Source organism: Brachyhypopomus gauderio, unplaced genomic scaffold (assembly GCF_052324685.1).
Source record: "Brachyhypopomus gauderio isolate BG-103 unplaced genomic scaffold, BGAUD_0.2 sc181, whole genome shotgun sequence".
Lineage (NCBI taxonomy): Eukaryota > Metazoa > Chordata > Actinopteri > Gymnotiformes > Hypopomidae > Brachyhypopomus > Brachyhypopomus gauderio.
In genome coordinates, this window is record NW_027507002.1 from 17,501 (window position 1) to 37,500 (window position 20,000).

The 20,000-nt window shown below is 49.3% G+C and overlaps 1 long non-coding RNA gene across 1 annotated transcript in view; it reads left to right on the top strand.

The window, feature by feature from the left end:
* LOC143501937 (uncharacterized) overlaps positions 1-20,000 on the top strand; it is a 54,423-nt gene that overhangs the window by 15,943 nt on the left and 18,480 nt on the right. Inside the window, exon 3 of the long non-coding RNA XR_013127029.1 lies at positions 8,802-8,935. This is a non-coding gene — a long non-coding RNA (uncharacterized LOC143501937). The remainder of the gene's footprint in view (positions 1-8,801; positions 8,936-20,000) is intronic.

Here is a 20,000-nt window from a genome sequence, read left to right on the forward strand (position 1 = left end):
CTCTCTCTCTCTCTCTCTCACACACACACACACATAAACCACCATTACAGTAGAATAGTTCTGTAGCTGAAGGTCACTGTACTAACCTCAGGACACACAGACTGGGCTCCATGAAGGGAGTTTAAACTCCCCAGCCTGCTTATTAGAACCAGCTAAATTGTTTTTGGTATTATAAAAAGGGCTTTGGTCATCACTGAGACAGGAAATGTGTAGGCTAAGCTCCTAGATGTGTGTGTGTGTGTGTGTGTGTGTGTGTGTGTGTGTGTGTGTGTCTGCAGACCACAGGCCAAACCCAATGCTGCACTAATCTTGTGGGTTAGTGAAAGTAAGTGGTGTGTAGTGAGATTACTGTAGGATGATAGTTGTAGATGATTTAGTCATATCTCACAAAACTTTATATCTGCTGGTTGTGTGTGTGTGTGTGTGTGTGTGTGTGTGTGTGTGTGTGTGTGTGTGTGTGTGTGTGTGTGTGTGTGTGAGAGAGAGGCAATCAGTGAGAGAGCTGAGCTTGCATTCAGTAGAATAGCTGTTGCATCAGGGTAATGGTGCTTGTTTCCAGATGAATGGGAGTGAATGGTGCTGCTCACCAGCACGTGAGACGTGCCATGCATGGTTTAGGAGGGAGCACGTGAGACGTGCCATGCATGGTTTAGGAGGGAGCACGTGAGACGTGCCATGCATGGTTTAGGAGGGAGCACGTGAGACGTGCCATGCATGGTTTAGGAGGGAGCACGTGAGACGTGCCATGGTTTGGGAGAGATCCCAGCAGAGCATGAAGCAGCACCCACATTATTTCCTTAAAGCCTGTGCCCAAAAGGCTGCACCTACGTTTACCATTGTCATATACGGTAGTAAAATGTACGTGCGCGTATATTAGGGCTATATATGGTACTGGGAGCGCGGAGAAACGAAACGCAAGTGTGTGTATGCTGTGGCTAGCGAAAGGGAGTTTCCATTAAAACGTTCACAAGACCGAGAGAAGCTTCAGTGTCATTCCTCTACATGGTGTCAGAAGTAAACGGATTATGGCCAAGTTCAACCCTCCGACAAGCTTTGCGTTTGACAAGCCGGGTGAGTGGCCAGATTGGAAGCAGCGTTTTGTGAGGTTTAGAACCGCCACTAAGTTGGACAAGGAAGATGGCGCTGTGCAAGTGAGTAGCCTGATATACGCCATGGGGAGCGAGTCAGAGAATATTTACCGCTCTTTCGCATTTGAAGAAGACGGACACGAAAATAACTTCGTAAGGGTGCTGGAGAAATTTGATGAGTACTTTGTGCCCCGGAGGAATGTAATACATGAACGCGCGTGCTTCCACCAGCGAGTGCAAAGACCGGGTGAGAAAGCCGAGACTTTCATAAGAGCCCTGTATGAACTGTCTGAGCATTGCGACTTCGGCGCTAGCAAAGACGAGAATATCCGTGACCGAATTGTTGTTGGGATACTCGACAAGGATGTATCACGGAGACTGCAGCTGATGAAGGACCTGACACTAACACTGACCATAGAGACGGTCAGGCAGTCTGAAGAGGTGGCTTCGCAAGTCAGCATGCAGGGAGAGGCAACAGGTGCGATACACGAGGTCACTCATAAGCGCAGCAAATACACCAAGCACTACGGTAAGCCAAAAGGGGGAAAAGACGGTCAGTGTGGAAAATGTGGGAGAGAAAGACACAGTAAAGATGAAAATTGCCCAGCTAGAAAATCCAAATGTAATGCATGCAGCAAAGTTGGACACTGGGCTAGAGTGTGTCGGAACAGGAAAGCTGTGAGTGAAGTCACTGAGCAAGGAGAGCAGTCATATTTCCTGGGAGCAGTGAATAAGGCAGAAAGTTCATCAGAGCAATGGACTGTGAAGCTGCTGGTGGGCTCCACACCAGTTGATTTTAAAATCGACACAGGCGCTGATGTGAGCATCATTACAGAGGAGACCTACCACTCACTCATCCCCAAAAGATCCTTAGAGACTGCAAATATCCCATTGGATAGTCCAGGTGGCGAATTGCAGTGCATAGGACAAGTCCAGAGCACTGTGACCTACAAAGGAGAAACTCATCCATTGACAGCATATGTTATCCGTGGACGAACAGTAAGCAACCTGCTCAGCAGACCGCTTTCAGTGAAAATGAATCTGGTGAAAAGGGTGAATGAATTGGTGTGCAGTAAAGGACATTTACAAGCTTTTGGTGAGCATGGGACATTAAAGACTGAACCTGTGAGAATACAGCTAAAAGACAATGCTCAGCCATTCGCGGTGCACACAGCACGTCGTGTACCATTTCCAATGTTGCAAAAGGTCAAAGAAGAGCTCCAGAGGATGGAGAGAAACGGCATCATCGAGAGAGTGACACAGCCCACTGACTGGTGCGCACCCATGGTGCCAGTCCTGAAGAAAAGCACAGGTAAAGTCCGTATATGTGTTGATCTTAAGAAGTTGAACGAGGCTGTAAGAAGAGAACGGTATTTGTTGCCTACCACTGAAGAGATTACAGCAAAACTAAGTGGAGCCACAGTGTTCTCTTCACTCGATGCTGCCAGTGGATTCTTCCAGATACCACTGCACCCAGACAGCTGTAAGCTCACCACCTTCATCACACCATTTGGAAGATTCAATTTCAAGCGTCTTCCATTCGGCATCACTAGTGCACCAGAAATCTTCCAGAGAAAGATGAAAGAGACACTACAGGGACTGGATGGTGTAGAAGTATTCATGGACGATATTCTGATCCATGGGGTTACAACAAAGGAGCATGATCGTCGTCTGGAGATGGTAATGCAACGCATTGAGTCAACTGGAATGAAACTCAACCGCGAGAAGTGCTCAATCAGGCAGAATCGGCTACGATTCCTCGGACATCTCATTGACCAGTCCGGTATCCGCCCAGACCCCGACAAAGTAGAAGCTATCCAGCAGCTACCTCCACCTGCAGATGTACAAGAGTTAAAGAGAATATTGGGAATGGTGAATTATCTAGGAAGATACATTCCCAACCTCTCAACAGTAGGACAACCACTGTATGAGCTGCTCAAAAGTAACAAGAACACATGGACATGGGACCATGCACAACAAACAGCTTTTGAGAACATCAAGGAACTGCTGACAACTGCACCAGTACTCACCTTCTATGATGTAAACAAGCCCACTGCTGTGTCTGCAGATGCAAGTAGCTACGGACTGGGAGGGGTGCTCCTTCAGCTCCATGGAGAGCAGTGGAAACCCGTGGCATTTTGCTCCAGACGTCTCACTGAAGCAGAAACACGCTATGCCCAAATAGAAAAGGAGAGTTTGGCTGGTGTGTGGGCATGTGAGAAATTTGATAGATACCTCAGCGGGCTGGAGCAGTTTAAACTTGTGACAGACCACAAGCCATTAGTGCCCCTTATAAACAACCGCAGTCTGGACAATGTACCTTTACGTTGTCAACGTCTTCTCATGAGGCTCATGAGATTCAACCCCATTGCAGAATATGCTCCTGGAAAAACTCTAATCATTGCAGACACCCTGTCACGCAGTCCATTGGCCTGCAAAGATGGCGACACACACACGCACAGTGATGTAGCCTGCTATGTGGCTGATGTAGTAGGGGGAATCCCTGCATCCCCAAGCAAGCTAGATGAAATCAGAACAGCTACATCTACTGATGCTGAATTGCAGTCTGTCATAAAGCTCATAAGAACTGGGTGGCCTGAGCACCTAAGCAGTGTGCCTGAAGCTGCAAGAGAGTACATCCAAATGAAACCGGAACTATCAGAGTATAATGGCCTCGTCCTTAGAGGAAACAGGATAGTTGTGCCACGAGTGATGAGGAGTGAAATTCTCCAGAAAATCCATGATGGACACCAGGGCCTAGTGAAGTGTCGAGAGAGAGCAAATTCATCTGTATGGTGGCCCAGGCTCAGTAAGGAACTAAGTGAGCTCGTAACATCATGTCAGGTGTGCCGTGAGCTGAAAAGAACACAACAAAGGGAACCTCTCATCTGTACAACGCTTCCAGAACGACCCTGGAAGAGGATTGCCATGGACTTGTGTGAGCACAATCACCAGCAGTACCTGGTGATCTCTGACTATTACTCAAGATTTCTCGAAATACTGCACCTACCAACAACAACAAGCGCACAAGTCATCAAGAAATTGAAAGCAATCTTTGCCAGATTTGGTATCCCTGATGAGGTTGTGAGCGATAATGGGCCACAATTCTCATGTGCGGAGTTCCAGGCATTTGCAAGACAGTTTGATTTTAAGCACTGTACATCTAGCCCTCACCATCCACAAGGCAATGGACATGCAGAGAGAGCTGTACAAACAGCAAAGAAAATTCTCAAACAAGAAGACCCAGTGCTGGCTCTGATGAGCTATAGGTCCACTCCATGCTCCTCCACTGGGTTCAGCCCTGCTGAATTGCTGATGGGGAGAAAAATCAGAACTACACTCCCAACCTTGGAGAAGAATCTCCTGCCAAAATGGCCCAGTAGGTTTGCAGTGAAAGTGAAGGATGGGAAGGAAAAGGCTAAACAGGCGTATTATTTCAACCGTCGTCATGGAGCCAAGCCATTACCTCCACTTCGACCAGGTGATGCAGTGCTCCTGAAGCTGGACAATGAAAAGTCTTGGTCCGTACCAGCAGTGGTCTCTAGTGAGAGCACTACTCCAAGATCTTTTGTAGTCAGAACACATCAAGGAGCCGAGCTGCGGCGGAATCGCCGTCATCTTCAGTTAGGGCCAGTTTCACAACCTGTCCAAGCAGAAGCTGATCACAACACAGGGACAGATCATACAGATGTCACCACAGTAGAGACTGTTCCTGCTAGTCAGAGTCTGGACAAACCCGCAAACCCTTTACCTACACCCACCGTGACCAGGTCTGGTAGAGTGTGTAAGCCAGTTAGCAGGCTCGACCTGTAGGGTTACACTATTTTATGGCCTTTGGGGGGAAATGGGATAAAGAAAAAAGAAAATTGAGTGAGTGAACTGTGAAAGAAAGAAAAAAAGGACATTTGTTGTATTGTTGTCAGTATTGTTGATTTGTGAGCATGTAAATGTGACTGTTATAATATAGTACCATGTTTGGGTAAGACGCTAGAATATGCTGGAGAGTTTCAGTGTGAGAGTCTTGGTTTAAGGTTAGTGCTGTCTAAAGAAAAAACATGTTATGGTTAAGTTGAATTGTTCCTTGCTGTTACTAAAACGTAAAAGGGGAGATGTCATATACGGTAGTAAAATGTACGTGCGCGTATATTAGGGCTATATATGGTACTGGGAGCGCGGAGAAACGAAACGCAAGTGTGTGTATGCTGTGGCTAGCGAAAGGGAGTTTCCATTAAAACGTTCACAAGACCGAGAGAAGCTTCAGTGTCATTCCTCTACAACCATCACTCTCACGTTTACCATCACACCCACGTTTACCATCACACCCACGTTTACCATCACTCTCACGTTTACCATCACTCTCACGTTTACCATCACACCCACGTTTACTATCACTCTCACATTTACCATCACACCCACGTTTACCATCACACCCATGTTTACCATCACTGTGTGTGTGTGTTTGTGTGTGTGTGTGTGTGTTTGTGTGTTTGTGTGTGTGTGTGTGTGTGTGTGTGCGTGTGCGCGTATGTGTGTGTGTGTGTGTGTATGTGTGTGTGTGTGTGCGTGCGTGCATGCATGCGTGCGCGTGTGTGTGTGTGTGTGTGTGTGTGTGTGTGTGTGTGTGTGTGTGCTGGTTCAGTATTGATGGTCTGTATGGGATGTTTTGTCAGTGTTGTAGCTCAATGCCAACACTCAGAACAGACTGAGCGTTGTTCCCTCTGCCAGAGATTACACAGCCTCATGCTGAAACCAGCCTCTGTGTGTGTGTGTGTGTGTGTGTGTGTGTGTGTGTGTGTGTGTGTGTGTGTGTGTGTGTGTGCATCTCCTAGGTGTTTGTATGTATTTTGGAAGGTGAGAGAGGAACACAAATAAAGAGCAAGAGACAAAGAAAAAGAAGAATAGAGAGAGTGAAGAATAGAAAGAGAGAGAGAGAGTGAAAGAGAGAGAGAAAAATGTGGCAACCAATTAGAGCCTCATCATACATGCTTTCCCATGATGCATTGCTATGGTTCTTCTGGGTCTCCTGCACACCTCTTGACATGCTCAGTCAGGATTTCAGCGTTAGTGGTTTACACTGCACCCTCACAAGGACACTCTCCAGAGACTGTGGCTGTTGCCTCGTGTTTAGTTTGGTTTCGTTTTGTTAGGAAATGCCACCGGGTACATTTGAGTGTGTCACAGATGGATCAGGCGTCGTCCTTTTTGGAAGTCTAGCATTTTGTTTGGTAATTCATGAATAAATGCATAAAGTGCTTCTATTATACATCTGTTTTGCATAATGAACATGTAATTGGCTGATCGATCCTCCCTGTAATGATGACTAAGTGAATAGGAGGCGGGGCTTTCTCGCGTCTTTCTTGCATTAAGATTCAGATAGTGTAGTGATTTGATTGCCATGAAGTGTGTCCTGAGAGAAGTGTGTTCTGAGAAGAGTGCTCTTAGAGATGGTGTGAGTAAGGATACCCTTCTTACTGATGACGTGTTTTCATGAAGGATTTCATGTGGTAGTGTATCTCAGGGAAAAAAAACAAGAATATTGTAGCATATATTAAGAACATTAGAACATAATCAGGAATATACACAGTACAAAAAAGCAAAGAAAGACAGCGTAGCAGAGTACAATCTGTGACACAAACTGAAAGAGCTTTTAGGGTAATTACACAATAACCCTGTGGCAGTGCCGTGGTAGACATACACGTGTGAGCACCACTTAACCCCCCCGATCTAGTCTTACATTCTGTCAGTTCAGCCCAAATCGAGCTGTCTGTGAGTGGACCGGCAGTGTTGGGTGAGTCCCCACGTCCTCTGCACACGACTGTAACACACTGCACACACTCTGGGCTGGTTAGTGTATATTACGTGGAGATGCACACATATGCCATGTTTTCTTCAAAGCATGAAACTCATGTTGAAATACTCTGGTATGCATGATTGTGAATATGCTTTATCAAAAATGGCCTTGTTACTAAAAAAAAGGTTTTGTGTTTCACCTGGAATTCAGTCTTTATGCTATGCTAAATCTGTGCTGATTTTAGCTCACATGATCCTCTGATTTTAGCACACGCTAAACTCTGATTTTAGCTTATGCTGAACTGCTAAGGGAGTTTAGTGATAAAGCTTCTTTCAATAAGAGGCCTTGTGGAGTTCTGGGGGTGTTTGTTGTGAGGTGTTTGTTGTGAGGTGTTGAGTTTCTGCTTATTCACCAGCCTACAGGCACAAATGAGGGTCTTATTTTGTGTTTTTAATGAAGACTTTCTGTCAGCACGACAGTGTGTCCACCTGGGTGTCATTCCTTTAAAAAAAAACAATGAAAGAAATAAAGTATGAAAGTGCAAAAGTTTATCATTCTTCATTCATCATTCTTCGGGATCCTCTCCTGAGTTATTAGTGTGTTATATTCAGTTCTCATTCAGCTGTGAGAAAACACACACACACACACACACAAAAGAGAAGAGGTACACATGTTCACACACACCTTTTGTCACATGTCTTGGTTGATCTGTGTGTCACTGAAGCCAGAGGGAATGAGATTTTGTGAGGTGTTCAATTACACCTTTGAATAATCACACAGCCCTTCGGCGTGTGGGGGCCCCTAACCGTCACTCTGAGGGCCCTGGGGAGACACACACTCATTCTCCATATCATGACTCCCCCTCAGTGACACGCTGCCTCCCTGAGACAATAAATATCACAATGCAACATGTCTATCAATGTCAAAACCTAAGGCGGGAATGTTGGAGTTTGCCACCCTCTCCTCCATCTCCTCTTTTATTGCTGTTTGCTTTTTCTTCTTTCTCTCTCTCTCTCTCTCTCCCTCACTCCCCCCCCCCCTCTCTCTCTCTCTCTAGCAGGCTTCAACAGGCAGGCTAATCAGGAGATGTATTCTGTTATTAGAACGTTTTACATCTACAGAGCTCAGAGTCTTTTGTATTCGTTAAGCCCCGTGTTGGTCGAGACTTGTACTGGTTCATGGATTATGCAATAAAACAAGCATGACCCTGGTCTCCTCATTCATCCAGTATTTGAATACGTTTTGAGAATGGGAGCTGTGCTCTACCTGGAACCTGTGTGTGTGTGTGTGTGTGTGTGTGTGTGTGTGTGTGTGTGTGTGTGTGTGTGTGTGTGTGTGTGTGTGTGTGTGTGTGTGTGTGTGTGTGTGTGTGTGTGTGTGTGTGTGTGTGTGTGTGTGTGTGTGTGTGTGTGTGTGTGTGTGTGTGTGAGGGAAAGCTTAAACAGGGTATGGTTGAGAGTGTCACTGTTATTGACATGTAGATGGCATTGACAGAAGATCAGGTTCAGACCCGCTCTTCTGGAGTCGGGTCCCTGAGCGTCTGGGCCAGGGTCGCGGGTCTCGGGGTCGTGTCCTGCTGGCAGCGCTGAAGACGGGTGAGGCGCGGGACGTGCAGGACAGAAGCCTTTTAGTCTGGAGTCCAGAAATGCACAATACTGGTTAAAATGGGGGGTTGTAGGGTTTTTTTTTTTACTGTTTTCTGATCCAGATTAGATTTGTTATTTTCTTCCAATCTTTTTTGAAAATGTTTTTGTAACATTTGAAAATTCCTGGAGAGTGATTCCATGGAGTGGAGTGAAACCAGTTCCTAATGACAGACTGTTTAATGGCACTGCAGTTTAAACCACATGGTCAGTGCAGTTTAATGTTAAAAGTGGAGCGTGACTGCGTGAAGGTCACTGTGCTGTGTGGTCTCATCTCAGGACGTGCGGGAGACCATGCCGGACCTCAGGAGCAGGGAATCATGGGAAGAGCTGGGCAGCGGGCCAGACGCCAGCGGAGAGTGTGACGACGAGGACGGGTGCCAGGGATCGGGGGGAGAGCGGCGTCAGAACCTGTGAGTATCCACGTGACCCCACACACCTTTCTCACATGACCCCACACACCTTTCCCACGTGACCCCACACAACTCTCTCACACGACCCCACACACATTTCCCATGTGACCCCACACAACTCTCTCACGTGAGCCCACACACATTTCTCACGTGACACCACCCCACCCCCAACACACACACACACACCTTTCTCACGTGACCCCACACACCTCTCTCATGTGACCCCACACACCACTCCCACGTGTCCCCACACATCTTTCTCACGTGACCACACACTCCTCTCCCACGTGACCCCACACACCTTTCTCACGTGACCCACGCACCTATCTCACGCGACCCACACTCCTCTCCCACGTGACCCCACACTCCTCTCCCACGTGACCCCACACACCTTTCTCACGTGACCCCACACACCTTTCTCACATGACCCCACACACCTTTCTCACGTGCGCGGCTGGTGAGTGTGGCCTCACGTGCCCGCGTGTGCAACACGTGCACCTTTGGCGTGAGCACCAAGTGTCTCAGTTTTGACACCCAGGCCCGGTAGCACAAGTTCTCACCCATAAAGACATAATCTTCATCGATATGTAAATATTCACTCAGGACAGACTCACGTATGGGCGTCATCTTAATCTCTAACCTGTAGTAAAACGGCTCATTCTGGTACATCGTGCATTACCCTGGACACCTGAGCGAACGTGTGTAACGTGATCTTAACAGGTCGTTAACGTGTGTGTGTGTGCGTAAGTTGAATGAGCTGTTGTGTTATAGCCCCGTTAGTCTCATCACCGTCCGCCTGGACGACCACAGAGTCTGTTGAGCACCAGTTCCCCAGGACACGGATGGATTATCCTGCCACCTACTCTCGTCCTGATGCCCCTGGCGTGTGACCTCACTGCCTGGGTCTTAATGGCCCTTGACTCCCTCATTTTGCTCCATTTGAACATTAGAACGCACCACACGCGTACTGTGGTGGAATGTAACTCAGTCCGCACCTGCCCCCCCCCCACTCCTGCCCCCGCTTTATTGCCCCGGGGTGCCCTTGTCTACCGAGAATTCTCATTTCCTGCAATCAGTGGTTACTGAGCCATGGATAGATCACAAAAAGAAAAAAAAGAGAGAGAGAGAAAGATAGAGAGAAAGGGAGGGAGAGAAAGACAGAGTGAGGGAGATATACAGAGAACGAGAGATCACTGTAGATAGTATATGGCACTGCATTTCACTGCAGCAGGAGGTGAGATAGGAGGTGAGAGAGAGGTGATCTCCACTGTCACTGAAACTGTCCTCCAGGGCTAACATTAACTCTCCCTGCAATGTGAGGCACTGTGGACCCGCCCACTTCCACACTCTGCCTGTGAGGCACTCTAGCTGTGGACCCGCCCACCTCCACACTCTGCCTGTGAGGCACTCTAGCTGTGGACCCGCCCACCTCCACTCTGCCTGTGAGGCACTCTAGCTGTGGACCCGCCCACCTCCACTCTGCCTGTGAGGCACTCTAGCTGTGGACACGCCCACCTCCACTCTGCCTGTGAGGCACTTTAGTTGTGGACCCGCCCACCTCCACTCTGCCTGTGAGGCACTTTAGTTGTGGACCCGCCCACTTCCACTCTCTGCCTGTGAGGCACTCTAGCTGTGGACCCGCCCACCTCCACTCTGCCTGTGAGGCACTCTAGCTGTGGACCCACCCACCTCCACTCTGCCTGTGAGGCACTTTAGTTGTGGACCCGCCCACTTCCACTCTCTGCCTGTGAGGCACTCTAGCTGTGGACCCGCCCACCTCCACTCTGCCTGTGAGGCACTCTAGCTGTGGACCCGCCCACCTCCACTCTGCCTGTGAGGCACTTTAGTTGTGGACCCGCCCACTTCCACTCTCTGCCTGTGAGGCACTCTAGCTGTGGACCCGCCCACCTCCACTCTGCCTGTGAGGTACTCTAGCTGTGGACCCGCCCACCTCCACTCTGCCTGTGAGGCACTTTAGTTGTGGACCCGCCCACTTCCACTCTCTGCCTGTGAGGCACTCTAGCTGTGGACCCGCCCACCTCCACTCTGCCTGTGAGGCACTCTAACTGTGGACCCGCCCACCTCCACTCTGCCTGTGAGGCACTTTAGTTGTGGACCCGCCCACTTCCACTCTCTGCCTGTGAGGCACTCTAGCTGTGGACCCGCCCACCTCCACTCTGCCTGTGAGGCACTCTAGCTGTGGACCCGCCCACCTCCACTCTGCCTGTGAGGCACTTTAGTTGTGGACCCGCCCACTTCCACTCTCTGCCTGTGAGGCACTCTAGCTGTGGACCCGCCCACCTCCACTCTGCCTGTGAGGCACTCTAGCTGTGGACCCGCCCACCTCCACTCTGCCTGTGAGGCACTTTAGTTGTGGACCCGCCCACTTCCACTCTCTGCCTGTGAGGCACTCTAGCTGTGGACCCGCCCACCTCCACTCTGCCTGTGAGGCACTCTAGCTGTGGACCCGCCCACCTCCACTCTGCCTGTGAGGCACTTTAGTTGTGGACCCGCCCACTTCCACTCTCTGCCTGTGAGGCACTCTAGCTGTGGACCCGCCCACCTCCACTCTGCCTGTGAGGTACTCTAGCTGTGGACCCGCCCACCTCCACTCTGCCTGTGAGGCACTTTAGTTGTGGACCCGCCCACTTCCACTCTCTGCCTGTGAGGCACTCTAGCTGTGGACCCGCCCACCTCCACTCTGCCTGTGAGGCACTCTAACTGTGGACCCGCCCACCTCCACTCTGCCTGTGAGGCACTTTAGTTGTGGACCCGCCCACTTCCACTCTCTGCCTGTGAGGCACTCTAGCTGTGGACCCGCCCACCTCCACTCTGCCTGTGAGGCACTCTAGCTGTGGACCCGCCCACCTCCACTCTGCCTGTGAGGCACTTTAGTTGTGGACCCGCCCACTTCCACTCTCTGCCTGTGAGGCACTCTAGCTGTGGACCCGCCCACCTCCACTCTGCCTGTGAGGCACTCTAGCTGTGGACCCGCCCACCTCCACTCTGCCTGTGAGGCACTTTAGTTGTGGACCCGCCCACTTCCACTCTGCCTGTGAGGCACTCTAGCTGTGGACCCGCCCACTCTAGCTGTGCCTGTGAGGCACTCTAGCTGTGGACCCGCCCACTCTAGCTGTGCCTGTGGACTCTGGATTGTCAGGATTGGTTTGTAACTGCTGGAAGATTGTAGAAGAAGCACCATCACCCTGACTTTGTACAACGGAGGAAGTGAAAGAGAGAGGGAGAGAGAGAGGCAGAGAGAGGGAGTGAGTGAGAGAGAGAGAGAGAGAGAGAGAGAGAGAGACTGTGTCTTTCCCCCAAGGCTGTGTTTGTCTGGACGACAATAAGGAGTCATCACATGTGACGTGGTTCAGGCAGGCTCCAGCAGGCCAGGATGACTAAAGCTCTCTACAGACTCCCGTCCCTAGAGACACAGTAGCTCACCTGTTACCATGGAAGAGAGGAAAAGAGAGGGAGATGGAGAGAGTGAGGGATGGGGGAAAGAACAACTGGACAGGGTCGTGGAAAAGTGTCTTGGAGGGTCTTAAGGCTGCAATCACTGTTGCTTTTAAGACTGAGCCAGGTTGGGTCACACCCTCCCTCACTCTCTCTCCCTCACTACTCTGCCTCCCTCTCTCTCTCCCTCTCTCTCTCTCTCTCTCTCTCTCTCTATCTGTCACTCTCTCCTTTTCTGTTCAAACTCTGACAGGGTGTCATGGTGCCATGCAGCTTAGACCAAATCACTGGACCTTCTACTTGTGATACAGAATGTTCTAGAAAAACAATGTGCTGTTTATGTTTAAAGAGAGAGAGAGAGAGAGAGAGAGAGATGTTAGGTGGAGGGAACTTGTGTTTTAAACTCCTCGTGCCAGCTTTACAGTGTCACGTGGCGTGCCCAAGCACTGCACTCTGCACAGGTAACGTCCCTCCCTGGGGACCACCACCGATGTGGGCGTGGCGCACGTGTGACACCTCCACCGATGTGGGCATGGCACCCACGTGACCCCTCCAGTCACGTGTGTGAGGTTGTCCTCTGGCACGTTTAGCTAGAAACGTGAGACGAAAATGGAGGAATCGTCACCGCAGCAATTGAGGAAAACGTGTGCAGCTGGGCCGCGTGTGCCGTGAGTCCACGCTGCGGTAGGAACATCTCATCCTGGCCCAGACTGGAGACAGATGTCCTTACTGGCCAGAGGAGCTCTGGAGGGCAGAAGATACGGATGCTCTGCTTATCCGGCCGCTGGACAGGCACGTTCTCTCACACAAACACACACACCTCACCATCCATCCTCTTCTCCTCTTCTCCTCACGTCACACGTGACTGCCTACGCATCACGTCAATGGCGCAGTCGGGTATATTCTCGTTCTTTCTTACCACACATTTTTTTGAGATATAGTAACTCCGGGACATGAAACAGCGGGACACACTGCAGCGCTGTTTGATACGGATAATACAGCTAAACAATAAACATCATAAATACACCCTCTAGTCTGGACACAGCGCCGGTCAGGGTCTTCAGTCATTGTCCCGCCCACACGCTGTGTGATTTGTGATGATTGGTCTGTGGCTGTGTGACTTGTGAGCGATTGGTCAATCTCATGTGCTCCCCTCACTTTTCACTTTGCCATCGGCCATCACACCCCCATAGTGCGGTTGTCAAGGAGATCAAGCCCTGGCAGTTCACGGAGGTGTGTTTGACAGGGTTGCTGAGTCCTCACACACACACACACACACACACACACACACACACACACACACACACACACACACACACACACACACACACACACACACGTGCACGTACCACAATTTAAGCACGCTGAACTTTGACCCTGGAGTGATTGATTAATTTGCGTGTGTAATCGAGGCGTTGTGTCAGAGCAGGTCAGAAGCTTAGTGTGATTCACTAGTGCTGCTGTGGGTTAGCAAATCAAGACAGCACTGCTCTATACGCACACACACACACACACACACACATATCCTGGTATGAGGCTGAGTGTGCGTCAGGGTTAACCTGTAGATCACTGTCTTAAACATCAGCATATTCACCCTGACTCTGACCCTGACCCTGACCTTCACCCTGACCCTGACCCTGACAGATAAAGATAATATAGTGAGATAACGAGAATATACTGAGATGAAGATAATTTAGTCAGATAAAGATAAGATTGTTAGATTGATCAATGAATTCCAGTGAATGTAAAGTGGAGTTAGTGCTGTTTAAAGTAATGATTTCCTATTTCTATTTCAAGGGTAGTATAGTTATCTAGTAAGAATTACGTAGTAAGTATCATTCATCAACAAGAGCGTCTTTGGTAGACCTGAAAGTTGCCTGACCAAAAAAAACAAAACAACAAAAAAGTAATTTTAACCAAATCTAGAACAATTGTCCAGTCTGAAATTGAAGCTATATCTGCTTTTGCTGGAACCGTCCTGTCATGGTGCCTCTCAGAGTTGAGAGGGTCCATGACTGAACCACTGCTGGTATTCTGGAAGTGTGGGGCATATTTGCTGCAGACTATTGTCCTGATTTGATTTTGAAATCGATGTCTATCCAGTAAATCAAGCCGGAGGGGGAGAGAGAGAGTCGTTCAGTGATGACAGGGCTTGAGGCCTAAACTCTAATTTAATCTGTGCCGCTATCAGAGAAACGAGGAACTGCTGTGACATCACAGCGAGGATGATGATGATGATGATGATGATGATGTGGTTCGGACGTGACACATAATGTCAGCACGCCGTGATCTTCAACTCAGTCAGGACTACAAGTGCTTTCAACACCGGACTCTGTTGCCATAGCTACTGTTTCACTGCACAAAGAAAGTAAGTGTGTTTAGAGGTCATCACGGGTTACATGTCGCTAGTCAATGAAAGCAGGGAGAACACGTTTGGAGCACCTGCACAGGGTTCCTACGGCAACACAGTGTGAAGAACCTCCAACATGTAGGGTGAAGAACCTCCAACATGTAGGGTGAAGAACCTCCAACATGTAGGGTGAAGAACCTCCAACATGTAGGGTGAAGGACCTCCAACATGTAGGGTGAAGAACCTCCAACATGTAGGGTGAAGAACCTCCAACATGTAGGGTGAAGAACCTACAACATGTAGGGTGAAGAATCTACAACATGTAGGGTGAAGAACCTACAACATGTAGGGTGAAGAACCTCCAACCTGTAGGGTGAAGAACCTCCAACATGTAGGGTGAAGGACCTCCAACATGTAGGGTGAAGGACCTCCAACATGTAGGGTGTAGGACCTCCAACATGTAGAGTGAAGAATCTACAACATGTAGGGTGAAGGACCTCCAACATGTAGGGTGTAGGACCTCCAACATGTAGAGTGAAGAATCTACAACATGTAGGGTGAAGAATCTACAACATGTAGGGTGAAGAATCTACAACATGTAGGGTGAAGGACCTCCAACATGTAGAGTGAAGAATCTACAACATGTAGGGTGAAGAACCTCCAACATGTAGGGTGAAGAACCTCCAACATGTAGGGGGAAGAACCTACAACATGTAGGGGGAAGAACCTCCAACATGTAGAGTGAAGAACCTCCAACATGTAGGGTGAAGAACCTCCAAAATGTAGGGTGAAGGACCTCCAACATGTAGGGTGAAGGACCTCCAACATGTAGGGTGAAGGACCTCCAACATGTAGGGTGAAGGACCTCCAACATGTAGGGTGAAGAACCTCCAACATGTAGGGGGAAGAACCTCCAACATGTAGGGGGAAGAACCTCCAACATGTAGGGTGTAGGACCTCCAACATGTAGAGTGAAGAATCTACAACATGTAGAGTGAAGAATCTACAACATGTAGGGTGAAGGACCTCCAACATGTAGGGTGAAGAATCTACAACATGTAGGGTGAAGAACCTCCAACATGTAGGGGGAAGAACCTCCAACATGTAGGGTGAAGAACCTCCAACATGTAGGGTGAAGAACCTCCAACATGTAGGGTGAAGGACCTCCAACATGTAGGGTGTAGGACCTCCAACATGTAGAGTGAAGAATCTACAACATGTAGAGTGAAGAATCTACAACATGTAGGGTGAAGAACCTCCAACATGTAGGGTGAAGAACCTCCAAAATGTAGGGTGAAGGACCTCCAACATGTAGGGTGAAGAACCTACAACATGTAGGGTGAAGAACCTCCAAAATGTAGGGTGAAGGACCTCCAACATGTAGGGAGAAGAACCTCCAACATGTAGGGGGAAGGACCTCCAACATGTAGGGTGAAGAACCTACAACATGTAGGGTGAAGAACCTCCAACATGTAGGGTGAAGAACCTCCAACATGTAGGTTGTTGCCAGGCCAAAGATTTATACTGCACTTGAGGTTCATAATATTACATAGTCAGTAGTTCATAATGCTTCATAGTTGTTTTGCCAGAGACAGCACATCACAGCAATCACCCTCTTGAGCGTGTTATTATTATTACCTTCTTAATAATGAATAAAATAATAAAAGCACTTGGAGCTCCTACTGCAGGGGTACTCAACTAAATTTGTCCGCGGTCCAATTTTGGCAGATAGCTGTCACCTGAGGTCCGGGGGGTGGCGAACGTAAGTTGCTGAGCTGGGGTGGTGAACGTAACACTCGTGACGGAGTGTTTTTTTCAATAGCCCTGAAATAAATACTCCGGTTTAAAATTAATTCTCCCGTCAAAATGAATAAATATGTTTTTTTTGGGTCCGTATCCAGTTAATCAGGAATGAGATTGGGTCCGGACAGGACTGCGTTCGGGTCCGGATACGGACCGCGGTCCGCCAGTTGCCGACCCCTGTCCTACTGTGTCTCAAGTATGGGAGTGTAGCTCACACACTCATGTTCTCTGTTCTTGGTGTGTTTTGACACGACTTGTTGCCCAGAGACCACACGAGTATTTTGCAGCGTTGCGGTTGGCTGGACTGACCGTGGTGTCTCCCCGGACACGCTACCACTCGCACACACAGTAGTCCAGTCTGCACGGCAGGGTTCACCACCAGCGCACGAACGCACCTTTCCACCGTGGGCGCTCCTGGAGGTGTGTCTTCCCTCGGACACACTCCACCCACCTCCTCCACCAGCCACGTGGTCGCACCTCCGTCAGTGTGTTCGCCGTAGTTTACGGGCGCAGTTAATGAGCTCGCCGGGACCGCCGACAGGTGAAGGTAGGAAAGTTGTTCCTGTCTCACGCTTTCTCCAAGAAATATGGGACGTTCCGTCCTCAGACCTAGAACACGTCCCTCCATCGTCCCGGGAACCAGCGAAGTAGCCAGAGCTCCAAAATACCCCCTCCCACCCCACACAAAATACCCCCTCCCACCCCACACAAAATACCCCCTCCCACCCCACACAAAATACCCCTTCCCACCCCACACAAAATACCCCCTCCCACCCCACACAAAATACCCCCTCTCACCCCCACACAAAATACCCCCTCCCACCCCACACAAAATACCCCCTCCCACCCCACACAAAATACCCCCTCCCACCCCACACAAAATACCCCCTCTCACCCCCACACAAAATACCCCCTCTCACCCCCACACAAAATACCCCCTCCCACCCCACACAAAATACCCCCTCCCACCCCACACAAAATACCCCCTCCCACCCCACACAAAATACCCCCTCTCACCCCACACAAAATACCCCCTCCCACCCCACACAAAATACCCCCTCCCACCCCACACAAAATACCCCCTCCCACCCCACACAAAATACCCCCTCCCACCCCACACAAAATACCCCCTCTCACCCCCACACAAAATACCCCCTCTCACCCCCACACAAAATACCCCCTCCCACCCCACACAAAATACCCCCTCCCACCCCACACAAAATACCCCCTCCCACCCCACACAAAATACCCCCTCTCACCCCCACACAAAATACCCCCTCCCACCCCACACAAAATACCCCCTCCCACCCCACACAAAATACCCCCTCCCACCCCACACAAAATACCCCCTCCCACCCCACACAAAATACCCCCTCTCACCCCCCACAAAAAAAAGACAAAACAAAACCAAAACAAGCAGGTCCGTGTACAGCCTCGTCGAGACAGTCTCGCAAGTGCACGGGGATTCCAGGACGGTCCAGGTCACTTAGCAACAAGTGTTAACGTCTCAGCAGCAGTGCATAAAGTGCTCTGGTGCATTGATTAGAGAAAGAGAGAGAGATAGAGAGAGAGAGAGAGAGGGGGGGGGAGTGTGGGAGTCCCCTGTGTCCTCCCTCAGCGGTGAGCTGGGAGGAGAATAAGCGATAGACTGGTAGCACACACGGTCCTCCAGGGTCTCCGGGACATCTGTGTCTCACTCTGTCCTGGTGGACGACGTTTTTAAGGACATTGTGCCCCGAAACTTCATCAGCGTTTATTATAATTATGCTGCATGATGGTGATGGCTTTATTAGGGACCCCTGCTCTACAGATGTACCCTACCCCAGTATATAATACAGTCCCAGTATTTACACACACACTTACACACACACTTACACACACACACACACACACACACACACACACACACACACACACACACACACACACACACACACACACATTTGCCCATGGGTGCTCCCCCCAAACCATCCCCTGAAAATTGGGTACGCAGTTGCTCAGAAATTTGTTGATGAATGTGTGTGTTTGTCTGCTTGTGCGTGAGTGTGTGTGTTTGCTTGTACATGAGTGTGTGTGTGTTTGTCTGCTTGTACCTGAGTGTGTGTGTGTGTTTGTCTACTTGTACATGAGTGTGTGTGTGTGTGTTTGTCTGCTTGTGCATGAGTGTGTGTGTGTGTTTGTCTGCTTGTGCATGAGTGTGTGTGTGTTTGTCTGCTTGTGCGTGAGTGTGTGTGTGTGTTTGTCTGCTTGTGCGTGAGTGTGTGTGTGTTTGTCTGCTTGTGCATGAGTGTGTGTGTGTTTGTCTGCTTGTGCATTAGTGTGTGTGTGTGTGTTTGTCTGCTTGTGCATGAGTATGTGTGTGTTTGTCTGCTTGTACATGTGTTTGTCTGCTTGTGCGTGAGTGTGTGTGTGTTTGTCTGCTTGTGCATGAGTGTGTGTGTGTTTGTCTGCTTGTGCATGAGTGTGTGTGTGTTTGTCTGCTTGTGCATGAGTGTGTGTGTGTTTGTCTGCTTGTGCGTGAGTGTGTGTGTGTTTGTCTGCTTGTACATGAGTGTGTGTGTTTGTCTGCTTGTACATGAGTGTGTGTGTGTTTGTCTGCTTGTACATGTGTTTGTCTGCTTGTGCATGAGTGTGTGTGTGTTTGTCTGCTTGTACATGTGTTTGCTTGTGCGTGAGTGTGTGTGTGTTTGTCTGCTTGTACATGAGTGTGTATGTGTTTGTCTGCTTGTGCATGAGTGTGTGTGTGTTTGTCTGCTTGTACATGTGTTTGTCTGCTTGTGCGTGAGTGTGTGTGTGTTTGTCTGCTTGTGCATGAGTGTGTGTGTGTTTGTCTGCTTGTACATGAGTGTGTATGTGTTTGTCTGCTTGTACATGAGTGTGTGTGTTTGCTTGTACATGAGTGTGTGTGTGTGTGTTTGTCTCCTTGTACATGAGTGTGTATGTGTTTATCTGCTTGTGCATGAGTGTGTGTGTGTTTGTCTGCTTGTACATGAGTGTGTGTGTGTTTTTCTGCTTGTGCATGAGTGTGTGTGTGCTTGTCTGCTTGTACATGAGTGTGTGTGTTTGCTTGTACATGAGTGTGTGTGTCTATGTCTGCTTGTACATGAGTGTGTGTGTGTGCTTGTCTGCTTGATGAATGTCCACCATGTGCAGATGGTCTCACACTGCAGGGTTGAGAGTTTGCCACAGGGTGCCTGTGTGCGTTGGTGTCTATATACGTGTGCATAGGCTTTGTGTGTGTGTGTGTGTGTGTGTGTGTGTGTGTGTGTGTGTGCACTCTACATGGTGCTAAGGCAATAACCATGTTCTTGAAACACTAGTAGGGAGCAGGGAGGGTTGAAAGAGAGGAGAGAGGAGGAGAGGAGAGGAGAGGAGAGAGGAGGAGAGGAGAGGAGAGGAGAGAGGAGGAGAGGAGAGGAGAGAGGAGGAGAGGAGAGGAGAGAGGAGGAGAGGAGA